The sequence below is a fragment of the Eubalaena glacialis genome, chromosome 10, assembly GCF_028564815.1.
Source record: "Eubalaena glacialis isolate mEubGla1 chromosome 10, mEubGla1.1.hap2.+ XY, whole genome shotgun sequence".
Taxonomy (NCBI): domain Eukaryota; kingdom Metazoa; phylum Chordata; class Mammalia; order Artiodactyla; family Balaenidae; genus Eubalaena; species Eubalaena glacialis.
In genome coordinates, this window is record NC_083725.1 from 81,639,868 (window position 1) to 81,656,984 (window position 17,117).

Genomic DNA, 17,117 nt, shown 5'->3' on the forward strand with positions numbered 1-17,117 from the left:
TTGTACATCAACTATACATCAATAAAAAAGAAAGAAAAAAAACTGAAAAAAATCTTTATGGTGATATATAACAGGTATACTATTATAGCTTTTAAATGAATTAATAAATATTTCTTAAACTTATCAGGTTTAATTTCTAACACAATAAGTATTAATAGATATAAGTCATACAAACTAAACATTTTTAGAGTCCTCAATACATTTTAATAGTCCTGAGAGCAAAAATTTTTAGAACTACAGTTCGTCATTCTACCAATAAATATTTACTGTTTCAAGTACTAAACTATGTCAACTGTGTTGACAAGTGTTGTTGGCTACCTATAGCATTTATTGATTCCCTACTCCATGCCACCCCAAACACACATATTTTCTCTAATCCTCTCAAAAAATCAGAAGTTAAAGTAAGTAGCATAATCCATTTTCTTTTGTACAAATAATGAAACTAATCCCTTTCATTTTTTTATTCAAGACTTGCTTTCAGTCTTTTTTTTTAAACTAGTCTTTATTGAAAAAGCAATGCCTACACATGGTTAAAAAATACTTCAGTACAAACTATACAGTTCAAATTAAAAATTCAGCCCCTGTCCCATACCCTTCACTCCCCACACTCCCCACTACATAATCAACCTCTGTTAACAGTTTATTAAATACCCTTCCAGCAATTTTCTGTGTATATACAATTTTTTACACAAATTGGAGCATACATATGCTCTCCTCAATTTTACTCTGTCACTCTTAATAGTTCCAGAGATATTATCCTTATTAAGCCAAACAATAATTCAGGTAATATAGAGAAGCTATGCTGAAAGCCTCTAAATTAGTGACCCCATTTCTCCCACTATAATGCAGAATAAGTCAGACTTAAATTTATGTCCTGTGAGGTACTTTCACTTAACACTCAGCTTTGCTTATCTCTTTATTGAGGTAAGAAGATGCTACTAAAAATGGGACTAAATTCACTACCCAAATGTTGTGAAATCAGCATTCCAAGTTATAAGGGAAGTTTCTTTCAATATGCCCAAACACATTTCATTCCCAGATTCCTATAGCTCTGCTGTTACCCTCTCATCTCTTATTCCACTGAGTCACACCCCAACTTACAGGTGTGTATTAATGCATGTATTTATGTATGTATGGATGGAAGGTAAACGCTATTTTTAATTCTGGGTTTGTACACTAATAGTGAAATAAAAACATTTGTATTCAAAGAATACGAACTACTTTGATAAACGAAGGTTCCACCATAAGCCTAAGTCTAACACACGTCATTAAAGCTCCAGTATGTTTTCACTAATTCCACACAGGAGGATTACAGATGTCCTGCTAGCTACCATTTCCTGGTAAGCAATCTGAATGGCTTCCAGGAAATTGCTAATGACCTTCATTTTACTTAAAATCTAGGCTGCAATTAGTAAGAGTTTTTCTTCTGCGTGCTGGTTATAATGTTTATTTTCATCACAGCAATCAGGAAGAAAAAAGTGAAATGTCTTGTTTTTGAATTATATCAAAATGTGTTCTCTTTTATTTCGATATGTCACCAAATAGACTAATACATATTTAATGTAATCATAATTGTGTAAGAATACTTTGGATCTTTTTTCCTTCTAACCAATTTTGCCTCCTTTCCCACTCGCTACTGCTAAAATTAGCCTTTTAAAAATGGAATCAATAGGAATACTTTATAAATGGTGACTATTTTTACATATAAGAACATTTTTTAATTGAAATTTTTGAAATGATATATGATTTTAAAGTTTTATGTTTTTAATTATAATAATTAACTACTAAAAAAGAAGTTTCAGATTCTTATTCAATGAATTTAAAATATTATTATGTGGTCAATATAATAATAACAAAGAACAATTTTAGCCAGTGCTATATTTATAGCCAGAACCTGTTATTAAATGTCAGTATTTTCTTTTAAGTAAACATTGATTTCTGTAATTAGATTCAACTGATCTTTTCCCCAACATATCTATTTCTTTTAATCCCAACAGTTAACAATGATTCTAATGTATCATAATACTTTAGACCTTAATCATATAGTAGTAATTTTTGTCAGTAGCTTTTGTTTGAATTTTAATTAAGAAGACCTTGTGTTTCCAACCCCAAGTGAAGGGAGGTTTTAATTGCTTGTATGTATATCACACAGACATCAAAAGAAGTAAAAGATGTTTATAACAGAGAGCACAAAGGAGAGCTTTGAAATGTCTACATTCATGCAAAGTGGTATAATTTTTAAAAATGGATGTTGCTACATTATAATACATATATATTTATAAAAATAGCCGTGGTGTGCATTTATTGTCAGTAAAAAGAGTTCATGAGTTCTGCAATGATAACTCACTACTGATTACAAGATGACCAAAAGACTATGTGAAATGGGCTAAACGTGCTATCTGAGGGAAATTCCACCTTAGTAATTTACTGTGTTATTTTAGGGAAGTGACTCTTCTTTTGTGGATATTGGGGTCCCTATATGGAAAATAAGTTGAATTGCGTAACATGCAAAGCTCCTCCAACTCTAATTTTTGGAGATTCTATGATTTTAGATATTACTCTGAAGTTCTACAATTATACAGATTTATACAGAAAACAGATAGTGACACTCTACTACATTATTTCATACAAATCAATGAGAAAATTACATGTACTCTGAATCTCTTTCACAAGCTGGTCTCTAGAGCAATACAGCATTTGTCTTAGAAATAACAATTTAAAATTTTCAAAACACATGAAATCTAAACATTGATATATTACTGTTTCAATCCTTTTTCCTAATGAGACAGCAAAAATCACTAGGTATGTGAACTTTGCTGATTTTATTGGAGTTAAAAAGTGGCAGATGATTCGTCTCTAAACACTTCCAGATTTTTTTTAAGTTCCCTTGGATGAAGAAACTGCTGTAAATTTGTAAATGGAAATTCAAGAAAAACTCATTTATAAATGAATATGTAAAGTGTACAGTCACAGCTTTTGGAAGACCACTCTAGTCCTTCTGTGATTGCCTACAACAGAAAATACCAGTAACTATGAATTACTATTCCTAAAAAAACAGAGTATTCCGTAGAAAGGGCAATGCATAGAATAAGCAATCAGAGTACTTAGATATAGTTTAGGCCCTTACTATGAAGTGAACAAACTAGTTGAGAGAATTGGCAGTTAAGACAGTAACCTGTGACGTAGAACACTAATTCTTTGGGAATGCTGTTACATTCATTCTGACCCTTTGGTGATAACGGCACTGCTTAAGTTACTTCAAGAATAACCTACACTATTTGATCTTCAAAGATCTATCATGCACTGAAAAAAACCATGACTTTTGTGTTCCTGCACTCTCCATCAAAGATTTATGTTTGCAATCAAAACTGAAAATGAAACCAGGCTCTCAGTGGCACATAGTAGCAAAATTATAATACATTCACATTTTTAATTCAGTACATGTACCAAGCACAACTGTAATATGCCTGCACTATTTGATGCAACACAGTTTCTAATTTTACTTCTCTTAGTAAAAACCCTAATGAAGTAACAGTGAGTAATGTTTAAAGTTTTTAATATTAAGGTATAGCAACAATATTTAGGCTCCAGAACAAATCTCTCAGACATTTTAGTTGAATAACTATAGTAAGTAACCTTAAAAACATTGGGAATCATTTGTAGAATTTTCCATTTAAAAGCATATGTTTAATCACTTTTTTCCCTAGCAGAAAGAGACTGTCATTTTTCTAAGCTTCAGGACAGTATACCTACAAGCACATCTACCTTAATCCCTAAATGTAAATATTGATATGATTAGTCATAAATGACCAAGGAAGGAAAGCACTATTTTCCTTATTTGGTTCATATCACATAATTATTTTTTCTCTCTTATCATCTGTGTGTTTGACAAACAGTTTGTGCTAACTCAAACAACCAGCATTACTGTTTCTCTGGCACACTGCCCAGGGAGGCGCCTTCACACCAAGGAGGAGATGCCAGCCACAGCATAGAGGGGCATGTATGCAAAAACGGAAGGCTGACTAAGATTCTCCTATATAAACCACAGAAGGCTATATCCATGCATAGAAACAGAGGATGAATCCTAATGCTCTAGGCATCATTTAGTATGTCACCATTGCATTTAGAAATGTTTCATCACAAGTATCCTGGCATCCTCACTCAAACAAACAAGTATACATACAAATGGGTTATGGACTTTACCAGTACTTCTGCTTCACCTTGTATCCTTCTACTATATTATTCTGCCCTCTTTCTCATTCGGATTTTTTTTTTTTTTTTTTTTTTTTTTGGCTGCATTGGGTCTTCATTGCTGCGCGTGGGCTGTCTCTAGTTCCGGCGACCGGGGGCTACTCTTCATTGCGGTGTGCGGGCTTCTCATTGCGGTGGCTTCTCTTGTTGCAGAGCACGGGCTCTAGGAGCACAGGCTTCAGTAGTTGTGGTGTGTGGCCTTCAGTAGTTTTGGTGCTCAGGCTCTAGAACGCAGGCCCAGTAGTTGTGGCGCATGGGCTTAGCTGCTCCGCGGCATGTGTGATCTTCCCGCACCGTGGCTTGAACCCGTGTCTCCTGCATTGGTAGGCGTATTCTTAACCACTGCACCACCAGGGAAGTCCCTCTCATTCGGATTTAGATCAAGATAAATAATTCCATAGGTGTTCTTTTGCCAAAATGGCAGAGTAGAGAGACCCTGAGCTCACCTCCTCTCATAGGCACACCAAAATTTCAACTATTTACAGAACTACTATTGATGAAAAAGACTGGAACCTACCAGAAAAGTTCTTCTACAAGTAAAGATGTACAGAAGGAACCACAACAAGATGGGTAGGAGGGACAGAGTCATAGTATATCAAGACCCATATCCCTGGGTGGGTGACCCCCAAACAGGAAAATAATTACAATTGCAGAGGTTCTCCACAAGGAAAGAGGGTTCTGAGCCCTACATCGGGCTCTGCAGCCCAAGAGTCCTGCACTGGGAAGAAAAGCCCCCAGAACATTTGGGTTTTAAGGCCAGCAGGTCTTACTTCCAGAAGACCCAGAGGGTTGTGGGAAATAGACTCCACTCTTAAAGGGCACACACAAAATCTAACACGCTCTGGGACCCCCCCCCCACCTCACCAGCAGAAAGGCTGCTTTAAGACCCCCTAAGCCCACAGCTGCCCTTGGCCACAGCCCTGCTCACCAGAGGGCCAAGGACCTGCCCCCACACACCTGCACACATGTACTAGAGCCGGAACCCCATAGCCCCACAGCCAGAGACCCCAGGACCCAGCTGCAGCCATCAGTGGACAGGCACAAGCCCCAGAATTCCCTGGACCTAGACCCCACCCATCAGCAAGCCTGCTCGAGCCTCAAGACCAGCCTCACCCACCAGCAGTGGACAACTGCAGCCCCTAGCCTGACTTGGCAAGACCCAGCCTACCCACCAGCAGGCCAACAAGGTTCAGGATACCTTGGACCCCTCAGCCAGCTGTGTCAGGAACCAGCCCCACTCACCAGTGGTCCTACACCAGCTCTGGGACCCCTGGGCCCTGCAGTCAGACTCCAGGACCCAGCTTTTCCTGCCAGTGCGTCGACACTAGCCCTAGCTTCACACAACAGTGGGTAGCCACCAGCCACAGGATCTCCTGGACCCCAGCTTCACCCCAGGGTTCTGCAGCCAGCCACCCCGTGACCCAGCCCCACCAACCAGTGGTGGGCAGCCTCCAAAAAAGGCAGGACCTGGAAACCAACTGGACTGGAAGCCAGTCATGCCTTACAGACCACCCACAGTAGCAGCCCACCACAACAGAAGGACCCATGAAGCCCACATAGAGGTTGAGCATAGACCTCTGGTGACCAGAGGGAAGTGTACTACTGGGAGCATTGAATGTCTCCTACAAAAGGCCACCTCTCCAAGGTCAGGAAGCATAACCAACCTACCAGATATATAGAAATAAAAACAGCAAGTTAGGCAAAATGAAGTGGCAGAAGAATGGAGGAACATGTCAAAACCCCAGAAGAAGAACTAAGTGAAGTGGAGATAGGCAGTCTACCCTAGAAAGAGCTCAAGGTAATGATCGTAAAGATGATCAAAGAACTCAGGAGAAAAATGGATGAACAGAGCAGGAAGTTAGAAGTTCTGAACAAAGAGTTAGAAAATATAAAGAAATCAACCAAACAGAGGTGAAGAATACAATAACTGAAATGAAAGATACACGAGAAGGAATCAACAGTAGACTATATAATACAGAGGAATGGATCAGCAAGCTGGAAGACAGAGTAGTGGAAATCACTGAAACTGAACAGAAAAAAGAAAAAAGAATGAAAAGAAATGAGGACAATTTAAGAGACCTCTGGACAACATCAAAAATACTAACATTACATTATAGGGGTCCCAGAAGGAGAAGAAAGAGAAAGGGGCAGATAACATACATGAAGACATAACAGCTGAAAACTTCCCTAACCTGGAAAAGGAAACAGACATCCAAGTCCAGGAAGTATAAAGAGTCCCAAACAGGATCAACACAAAGAGGACCAGACCAAGACACAATGTAATTAAAATGGCAAATATTAAAGATGTAGAGACAATAAAAAAGCAGCAAGAGAAAAGCGACAAGTTACATACAAGGAAACTTACATAAGGCTATCAGCTGACATTTCAGCAGAAACTGTAGGCCAGAAGGCACAATATATTTATATAAAGTGAGGAAAGGAAAAAACCCTACAACCAAGAATACCGTCTACTCGGCAAGGCTCTCACTCAGATTTGATGGAGAGATCAAAAGTTTTACAGACAAGCAAAAGCTAAAAGTGTTCAGCACCACCAAACTAGCTTCACAAGATATGTTCAAGGGACTTCTCTAAGCAAAAAAGAAAAGGCTGCTACTAGAAACATGAAAATTACAAAAGGAAAAAGCTCACTGGTAAAGGCAAATACACAGTAAAGGTAGTTTATCAACCATGTACAAAGTTAGTAGGAAGGCTAAAAGACAAAAGTAGTAAAATCATCTATATTCACAATAAGCAGTTAAGGGATACACAAAACAAATAGATGTAAAATATGATGTCAAAAACAGCAATCATGAAGGGAGGAGAGTAAAAAATACAGCATTGTTAGAATGCAATTAGAATTAAGAGATCAGCAACTTAAAATAATTATTCATATATTTATATTGTTATATACAAACGTCATGGTAACCCCAAACCAAACATCTGTAATCCACACACAAAAAAGAGACAGGAATCCAAGCAACACTAACGATAGGAATCAAATCACAAGGGAAGAGAACCAAAGAAGAAAGGAACAGAAAAGAACTACAAAACAACCCTAAAACAATTAACAAAATGGCAATAAGTAGATACATATCAATAATTACTTTAAGTGTAAATTGACTAAATGCTCCAATCAAAAGACACAGAGTGGCTGAAGGGATACAAAAAAAAAACAAACAAAAGACCTGTATATACACTGTCTACAAGATATTCACTTCAGATCTAAAGACACACACAGATTGAAAGTGAGAGGATGAAAAAGAGTGTTCCATGCAAACGGAAATCAAAAGAAAGCCAGGGTAGCAATACTTACATCAGACAAAATAGACTTTAAAACAAAGACTGTTACAAGAGACAAATAAGGACATTACATAATGATCAAGGGATCAATCCAAGAAGATATAACAATTGTAAATATATATGCATCCAACATAAGATCACTTAAACACGTAAAGCAAATATTAATAGAAATAGAGGGAGAAATTGACATTAACCCAGTAATAGTAGGGAATTTTAACACCCCACTTACATCAATGGACAGATCTTCCAGGCAGAAAATCAATAAGGAAACACTGGCCTTAAATGACACATTAGACGAGATAGACTTAATATGTATAGAATACTGCATCCAAAAGCAGCAGAGTATACATTCTTTTCAAGTGCAAATGGAACATTCTTCAGGATAGATCACATGCTAGGCCACAAAACAAGTCTTTCTAAATTTCAATTTAAGAAAATTGAAAACATATCAAGCATCTTTTCTAACCACAATACGATAAGACTAGAAATCAACTACACGGAAAAAAACTGCAAAAAACAAAAACATGTGGAGACAAAACAGTATGTTACTAAACAACCAATGGATCACTAAAGAACTCAAGGAAGAAATCAAAATATACCTGGAGACAAATGAAAACAAAAAGGCAACAATCCAAACGCTATGGGGTGCAGCAAAACAGTTGTAAGAGGTATGTTTGTAGCAATACAAGCTTACCTCGGGAAACAAGAAAAATCTCAAATAAACAACCTAACCTTAGACCTAAAGGGAACATACCTCAACATAATAAGGGCCATATATGATCAGCCCACAGATAATATCATGCTCAACAGTGAAAAGCTGAAAGCATTTCCTCTAAGAACAGGAACAAGAGACAGATGCCCACTCTCACCACTTTTATTCAACATAGTATTGGAAGTCTTAGCTACAGCAATCAGAAAAGAAAAAGAAATAAAAGGAATCCAAATTGGAAAGGAAGAAGTAAAACTGTCACTGTTTACAGATGACATGATACTATAAATAGAAAATCCTAAAGATGTCACCAGAAAACTACTAGAGCTCATCAACGAATTTGGTAAACTTGTTGGATATAAAATTAATACTGTTGTATTTCTATACACTAACAACAACTATCAGAAAGAGAAATTAAGGAAACAATCCCATTTACAATTGCATCAAAAAGAATAAATTACCTAGGAAGAAACCTACCTAAGGAGGTAAAAGACATGTACTTGGAAAACTATAAGACACTGATAAAAGAAATTAAAGATAACACAATCAAATAGACAGATATATCGTGTTCATGGATTGGAAAATTAATATTGTTAAAATGATCATACTACCCAAGGCAATCTACAGATTTAATGCAATCCCTATCAAGTTACCAATGGCATTTTCCACAGTACTAAAACAAATAATTCTGAAATGTGTGTGGAAATACAAAAGACCCTGAAGAGACAAAATAGTCTTACAAAAGAAGAACACAGCTGGACATATTACTCTCCCTAATTTCAAACTACAATACAAAGCTACAGTAATCAAAACAGTATGGTACAGGCAAAAGAACAGACACATAGATCAATGGAACAGAATAGACAGCCCAGAAATAAACCTACACATTTATGGTCAATTAATCTATGACAAAGGATGGAAGACTATACAATGGAGAAAAGACAGTCTCTTCAATATGTAGTACTGGGAAAACTGGACAGCTACATGTCAAAGAGTGAAATTAGAACATTTTTTCACATACAAAAATAAACTCAAAATGGATTAAAGACTTAAATGTAAGACCAGAAACCATAAAACTCCTCGAGGAAAATATAGGTGAAACACTCTTTGACATTAACTGTAGCAATATTTTTTGGATCTGTCTCCTGGCAAAGGAAATAAAAGCAAAAATAAACAAATGAGACCTAATTTAACTTAAATGTTTTTGCACGGCAAAGAAAACCATCAACAAAATTAAACGACAACCTACTGAATGGGAGCAAATATTTGTAAATGACATCACTGATAGGAGTAAATATCTAAAATATATATATGTGATACAATTCAATATCAAAAACAAACTGCCCAATTAAAAAATGGGCAGAAGGCCTCAATAGACATTTTTCCAAAGAGAACATACCAATGGCCAACAGGCATATGAAAAGATGCTCACCATTGCTAATCATCAGAGAAATGCAAATCAAAATCACAATGAGATATCACCTCACACCTGTCAGAATGCCTATCACCAAAAAGAACACAAATAACAAATGATGGCAAGGATGTGGAGAAAAAGGGAACCCTTGTGCACCACTGGTAGGAATGTAAATTGGTGCCGTCACTATGGAAAACATTATGGAGGTTCCTCAAAAAACTAAAAAATAGAACTACTATGTGATCCATCAATTCCACTCCTGGGTATATATCCTAAGAAAATGAAAACACTAATTCAAAAAGATACATGTACCCCAATGTTCATAGCAGCATTATTTACAATAGCCAAGATATGGACACAACCTAAGTGTCCTTTAACAGATAAATGGATAAAGAAGATGCAGTATAAAAAAATATATATATATATACATATATATATACACACACACATATATATAGGAATACTACTCAGCCATAAAAAGAATGAAAGTTTGCAACAACATGGATGGACCTGGAGGGTGTTATGCTTACTGAAATAAAGCAGAGACAGAAAGACAAATACTGTATGATATCACTTATATGCGGAATCTAAAAAATAAAACAAACTAGTGAATATAACAAAAAAGAGGCAGACTCACAAATACAGAGAATAAGTCAGTGGTTACCAGTGGGGAGAGAGGGAGGGAGTGGCAAGATAGGGGTAGGGGATTAAAAGGTACAAACTATTAGGTATAAAATAAATAAGCTGCAAGGATATATTATACAGCACAGGGAATATAGCCAATATTTTATAATAACTATAAATGGAGTATAATCTATAAAAAATTTGAATCACTATATTGTATACCTGAAACTAATATAATATTGTAAATGAACTATGTCTCAATTTCTTTAAATGATAAACACTACTATAGGGAAAAACTGTATTACCTATACCCATGCCTGCTTTGCTATACTGCCTCACTTACATAGAAAAGAGCAAAATTGGAAGTATTTTGGTTGTTTGTGTGTTGTAGGAGGACAAAACAGTCCAGAGTCTATCTTCCCCTTGTCCCCAGTGCAGAATTCCAAGACTGAAGAATCTGAGAAGTAATCTGTATTATACTAAACAGAGGCTTTAGAGACCAGGATTCAAACCCTACATCCATAACTTTCTGAGTGATCCAAACAAGCCACTTAATTTCTCTCAGTCTAATTTTACTCACATGTAAAATCAATATAAAAATATTTTCCTCACTGGGTTGTCAAAAGGATCAGATAAAATAATGTAGGTAGTTTTAGTACATGGTTTCTTTTATAAACAATAAAGTATCTCACAAAAGTATTTATTATATTACTTACTGACAGGAAATAGATAGTATTTTGAAGAACAGTCTTAAAATTAAGAAAATTTAATAAACACTAGTATAATTTTGAAGGAATTTTAGGAGGTCATGAACATTCCACCAAAGCAGGAATACCCCTCTACATCTCTGTTTAAATTTTCCATTGATTTTATTTTATTAATTTATCCACTCATTTATTCATTTAATAAATATTTATTGAACAACCACTATATTTGATCCAACTGCATCAATGTTGGGTAGCCATTAATTGTTCCTAAGTTCTTTTGTATATTGAGAACAATTTCCCTATTACCTTAACCCCCTAAAACAACACAAAAATCTTATCCACTTCTATTCAACAAAACTCCAAACAGCTAACGTGTATGAGGTCAAACTTCCCTAGGTCTTGAATCACTATTCACATTAAATGTCCAAGTCTCTTTACTAGTCTAGACACTTTTGATAAATACTAATTTCACAACAGATCCCTTAAAATATGGTAACCCAATTAGAACACAGTACTTCAAGATGTAACCAGACCAAGGCAAAGGTCTAATCATTTTATGCTATCTTTCATTTAAGTCTTAATAATAAATTTATTTAACAATACTCGTAATAATATTAACCTCTTTTGAACATTGCTTTGAGATTACTGCTATTACATTGATGCCATTTACAGCACTCTATCCTCAATTAATGCTGCTGTAAAAAAAGAAGTTACCTATGGAAATATGATGGGGGGTTAGGGATGGGATTTTCTCTTAAAGAATATTAGACAAGACTCAGATACAGGCCCACTGAAAATCTGTGATTCATTGTTTGTCCACCTTTAGCAATATTCCAACTCCTACCAAGAGTTTTGGAAATACTGCTTTATTTCACTTAGATGATAGGACTTTTATTTGAAAGCACTAGTATTTTTTAAAGTAAAATCCAAAAAGGAGGTTATTAATGTATTGTTTCTTAATATGTAGTAATATTAAAGTCACCGGGTTGAAGATTCATTTTTCAGTATAGCTCATCCATTCTATTGCCCACACTTTAATTCTCCTTCAAGCACCTAACCCACCGCAAAGAATTTTCCAATGACAGAGGCTGTTACCACCCTTTCTCAGCTTCATCACACTCTTGAATCCAAAAGAAGATATAAAGTTAAGAATGACATAGAAACATAATATAAGTTAGATAATAATATAAATATTGACTATTTAGAAAATAATGACTATGAGAATTCTAAAAGTTTAAATTTATGGGATGCATAAAGCTAGTTCTACAAACACATTCATGGCTAAAAGTGCCTCTATTAATTAATTAAAAAACGTTGAAAATAAAGTAGTCAACTTAGAAAATTAGGAGGTATCAAAAAATAGACAAAAGAAAAAGTATAAGAAAAACAAAGAAGAGAGAGATAATAAAGGTAAAAGCAAGATTAAGTAGTTGGCATGCTGAAAAACAGCAGAACTGACAAGTAAACCTAAAAGCTGGATCCTTACTGGGGAGTAAGGGGGGAATGATAAATAGAAAAACCACTAGCAAGTAAAAATTGAGGAACAAAAGGGAGAGAACACAAATATGCAAAATTTAAATAGAATATATAACAGCAAATAAATGGAAAACTTAAAATAAGCGATATTGTATTTTAAAACAATACTAATGTTTTTGAAAATCTCAGTGAAATATACAATTTTCTAGGAAATTTTTTTCCTGGCAAGACTGACTTAAAGAGAAAAAGAAACTGTAAAAAAAAAAAAAAATTGTCTCCATAGAAAACTCTAAGCCTAGATGTTTTATGAATATATTCTTTCAGAATTTTAAGAAATAAGTGATTACCACTTATTTTTTTCACCTGATGAACTCAATTGTTTATTTTTATTGATTATACTAAGATGAAATCGTCCTCTTTTTTTATTTAAGTATAGTTGATTTACATTGTTTGATTAATTCTGATATACAGCAAAGTGATTCAGTTATCTGGCAACAAATACATATCTGTCAGTAATTGCCTTAAATGTCAATGGGCCAAATGCTCCAATCAAAAGACACAGAGTGGCAGATCGGATAAAAAAAAAAAAAAAACCAAGAGCCTACAATATGTTGCCTTCAAGAGACCCACTTCAGGCAAAGGACACAAAAAGAATATAAAAAAAGATTCCCACTTATTAATAAGATGCTGTCTATTCAATAGTTTTACATAGCCTTCCTCCACAAAAAAGGAGGAAAAGCTTTCCAATTCCATGAACTCTGGCACTAAAATTTAACAAAGATAGTACAAATAAAGAAAACCACAAACTAATCTCATTTACAAATACAGATGCAAAAATAACTGTAATGTAAGCAAATAAAATTATGCAGTACATTAAAACAAGACTACACCATGACTAATTAGGGTTTATTTCATCAGTAAATTTGAAAAACAGAAACCAAAAAGATATGCCATAAACTAAAATGCAATTTCTCATAGAAACTCCTAATAAAGTGGACTAGCATGATCTTTAATGATAAAAATCATTAAATCAACAGTCAATATAATACTTAATGGTGAAATATTAAAAACAATTCCATAAATTAAAAACTAAATAAAATACCTGCTATCACCTGTTATTATTTAATATTATTCTTGATATTCTAGGCAGTGTATTAAAAGGAGGGGTGAAAAAAAAGGAACCAATAACTGCTAAAAAAGAGGAGAAAACATATCAGCTGAAATATGACTAGAGCTAATAAGTCTGACAAAAAGGGAAGTTATAAAATGAACAAGCAAAATTTACTAACACCCCCAAATATAGTAACAAAAATAGAGTAGTATGAAAAATATCTCATTCATAAGAGCAAGTAAACATATTAAATATTATAAAGGAAACATCAAAGGAAATGTGCAGAATCTGTATATAAAAAACAAAACATTGTTGAGGGACATAAAAGAACTGAGTAAGTTATTTGGAATGGAAAGATTCAATGCTAAAAAGATTTGTTATCCCATAGTTTTATAATCTTTTTTAAAAAATCACTTTGCAATTTTAATTAACAACATATAAATCTAAGATAAACTTTAGAGACGTATACAAACACCTTAAAGAATAATTATGAATGAGGTCTTGCAATACTTTCCAAAGATACTATAAAGCTACAGTGATTAATATAGCCTAGCACTGTAAAAGTTTAGGTAGAAAGATAAATGGAATAGAGCCAAAAACTGAGAAATGGCTCCAAATATGTAATCAGTATGTAATAAAAGATGTTATTTCAAGTCAGATGGGATAAGATGGGTTACTTAATAAATGATACAGAGATATTTGGTTAACTTGAGAAAAAAATTAAGTTATATCTCTGGTTGAAATTATACTCAAAATATAGTCAAGATGAATCAAAGACTTAAGTGTATAAAAATATAGTCAAAGAATTGGAAGAAAATATAGTAGAATATTATATAATTTTAGACTGGGAGAAGCCTTTCTACACAAACCCCAAACAGAAAAAAAAAAAAAAAGAGCATTAAAAAAGGGAGGCAAAGATTTAACAACAAAACCATAAAGTACAGAAAATGACAAAATATACATATATGACAAAGGCTAATACCATTAAAATATACATTAAGAGCCTTAAAAACCATAAAAACTAGACAAATCCTTTAAAGGAAAAATGGGCAAACAACATAATAAACAGACAATTCACAAAGGAAGAGACATTTAATACAAATAAATTCATGTAAAACTTTTCATTCTCAATAAAAATCAAAAGAATTCAAATTAACTCAGCAATAATATGTTATATTCCCTTATCAAACTGGCAAGAAATGTTTAAAATAATAATACTTGCTACTGAGGGCAAGGGAATACTTGCAGATACTGCTGGTGAGAGCACAGAACACTATATCTGAAGGGCAATGTGAATCAAAAGCCTTTTTTTAAAAAGAACACCTTCTTTGACCCAGTAATTTCACTTTTTAGAAATATATCGTAAGAAAATAACCACTAATTGACACGGAAAAGTATTAAAAAGTTACCCATGTTCAAGGTTTTCTTTATAATGACAAACAATAAAAACAACTTAAATATTGAATAAAAGACTCAGTTAAATTATAAGAACCTCACTTTATGCAATATTTTCTGCAAATAAGAATAATAGTTTAGAAGATGACCTAATCAGGGAAATTCACAATATATCATTAAGTGGGAAAAATAGATTACAAATGAATAGTAAAAGGATGATTCCAATTTTAAGGGAAAAAAATTTTTATGCATAAATTAAAATGGAAAGGATATACACTATAATACAGGTAGAATGAAAGGGCAATTATATTTTCCTTTGGGTGTGTTTATATACTTTTTACAATAAATGTATATGAATTTTGTAACGAGGGAAAAATAATGAGATATATAAATACACACGCTTGAGATATACTGAACACTAATAACCCACTGCAGTATGTTTTTCTTTTCTTTTCTTTTAATTTATTTTTTGGCCGCACTGCGCAGCATGCAGCGTCTTAGTTCCCCGACCAGGGATTGCACCGGTGCCCCCAGCAGTGGAAATGCGGAGCCCTAACCACTGGACTGCCAGGGAATTCCCCTAGTATGTTTTTCTTGGAGATAGTATTTAGATCACCCTACAATTTCAGAATAATTATAACTAATTTTGGTGGCTAATAACTGATCTGATCTCATCTACAATAAAAATGTATGTTGAGTTTCAGCAGTGGCTGAATCAAACTATTTGAACACTACTTTAAATTTTTTTCAATTTTTTAAATTATTGGTATACTTTTTGTATAATGTTAATGGTGACAAAATATTAAGATGTAAAAAGAGACACTTATGTAGGGTAAATCAAAATGAAAAATTTAGTAAGAATCTTATCTTCTATGCCCATAAAACTGAGGGTAGCACACAAATGAAAGTTTACACTTCACATACAGAATCCAGAAAAGAAAAAGTTAAAGAATTTGAAAAGCCTAATTTTGCATGTTTCACTTTTGAGATTTATATATTTTGATTATATAAAACTAGTACAGTTTTTGCATTTTTAGAATCAAAAATAAAGATAGAAAGTGGCAGGGGGAAAGATAACCCAAAGCATAAAAACTCGATGCTGAATCATAACATAATAAAATGTTAGCTTCCACATTACTGAGAGAAAGCAAGACCCCCATCATTCACGCTGGCAAAAGCTTGCCTTTGCATAAACCATTTCTGTTCTCACTGTCATAAAACCAATGACTTTGGAAAGGGAAGAAAACACAGAATGACGTGCAAAGTAGCACACACCATGTTATTGCAGCTGGATAAAGAATATGTCACTAATGACTTTCTTTCTACCCGTCAGTTTTAAGTTGAGTTTCTTTTTTTTTTCCAAAATAGCAAATGGCCTTTATGAGTACAAAACAGAAGCAGTGAAATTCAAAATAATATCCAATTTCCACTTGATTTTGATACTGCATTAGTTAATAGAATGAGTTATTAATTATTTCTTGGAAAAGATATGACTCCCTTTTCTCTTCATTTGAGTTGAACATAACATGCCTGAACACTAAGCAATTTTCTGTAATAAATTCAAAATAAAATTTTCATCAGATAGTTATCGCCAAATGTTCATCTTAAATGAGGAATTATCCATGGGAATATTCACCTGAAGTCATTTGATAAATTCAGAAAACTAATGTAATTAAGTTCCCAAATTGTCAGGTCAAGTCAGAGTGATGACTGTCTGTAAGGGACAACTGAAAAAATTAATTAATGACAATGGATTCTATTCATGATACCAAAAGCTAATGATACAGCACTTCATCTCCATAAAGGAATCAACAAGAGAGAACTGGGCAAAAAGTATAGCTTCTTAACTAATAGGGCAGCTTAATTCTGTAATGGATTGGGACTGCCCACTTCTTAACATGTTTCAAAATAATAACGTCAATCACTTATCTTTAAAAATAAAGATGCTCATTCTCATCCGGGTTGGAGATCATGAAATGTTAAGTCCGGTGAAATCTGATTGAGATTAATCAACCTACAATCCTATGCGCAGTTAATAACAACCACAACTTTCCCTCATGAGGACTTTCTTAAGTGCCAGGCAGTTTTAAAAGCTTTACATATACTAATTCTCTAAATGAGCCTATGAAG

At 34.0% G+C, this 17,117-nt stretch overlaps 1 protein-coding gene across 18 annotated transcripts in view; it reads right to left on the bottom strand.

The window, feature by feature from the left end:
* SOX6 (SRY-box transcription factor 6) overlaps nt 1–17,117 on the bottom strand; it is a 537,504-nt gene that overhangs the window by 254,510 nt on the left and 265,877 nt on the right. The window lies entirely within an intron of this gene.